Here is a 1318-nt window from a genome sequence, read left to right as displayed (position 1 = left end):
AAAATCATACATGGGAGCTAGTGGATCTTCCACCAGGAAGTAAACCACTAGGCTATAAGTGGATTTTGAAACGAAAAATGAAAGTTGATGGAACTATTGAAAAGTAAAATGCCAGGTTGGTAATAAAAGGTTACCGACAACGAGAAGGCCTTGATTACTTTGATACATATTCTCCAGTAACGAGAATAACATCCATTAGAATGATACTTGCGATTGCTGCTTTGCGAAATCTTGAAGTACATCAAATGGATGTTAAGACTGCTTTCTTGAATGGAGATTTAGATGAAGAAATCTATATGGAACAATCAGAAGGGTTTTCGTCTCCAGGACAGGAAAAGAAGGTATGTAAATTGGTGAAGTCATTGTATGACTTGAAACAAGCACCAAAACAATAGCATGAGAAATTGGACAGTGTCATGATGGAGTGTGGATTTAAGATCAACGAGTGTGATAAATGTGTTTACGTTAAAGACACTGAAAATGGCTATGTCATTTTATGTCTTTACGTTGTTGGTAGCAACGATAAGGTGATCAAATCCACTAAAACCATGTTAAATTCGAGATTTAACATGAAAGACATGGGTCTAGCTGATGTTATAGTTGGAATCAAAATTTCAAGAACGTCGGATGGTCTTGTTCTAAGCCAGTCACATTATGTGGACAAAATCCTAGGAAAGTTCAGTAATGATGATACTGAAATGGCTAGAACCCCGATAGATTCGAGTCAACATCTATCTAAGAACAAAGGTGAAAATGTGTCTCAAGTAGAATACTTGAAAATTATTGGAAGTCTGATGTACTTGATGAGTTGTACAAGACTAGACATAGCTTACACAGTGAGCAAACTGAGTAGATACACGAGTAATCTAGGAGCTAATCACTGGAAAGGAATAGTAAGAGTACTAAGGTACTTAAGATATACTCGTAATTTTGGACTGCACTATAGCAGATATCCAGCGGTCATTGAAGGATATAGTGATGCTAATTGGATATCCGACATAAAAGACTCAAAGTCCACGAGTGGATTTGTGTTCACTTTGGCAGGTGCAGCTATATCATGGAAATCTTCTAAATAAACAGTGATAGCCAGATCCACTATGGAATCTGAGTTTATAGCTCTAGATAAAAGTGGTGAAGAGGCTGAGTGGCTACGCAACTTCTTAGAGGATATTCCAATATGGTCAAAGCCCGTGCCAACAATTTGTATATATTGTGATAGTCAATCGGCAATTGGAAGGGCACAGAGCAACATGTATAATGGTAAGTCTCGTCATATATGTCGTAGACATAATACCATTAGGCAACTACTCTCAACTGG

Source organism: Olea europaea, unplaced genomic scaffold (assembly GCF_002742605.1).
Source record: "Olea europaea var. sylvestris unplaced genomic scaffold, O_europaea_v1 scaffold3327, whole genome shotgun sequence".
Classification (NCBI taxonomy): Eukaryota; Viridiplantae; Streptophyta; class Magnoliopsida; order Lamiales; family Oleaceae; genus Olea; species Olea europaea.
This window is presented reverse-complemented; position numbering follows the sequence as displayed.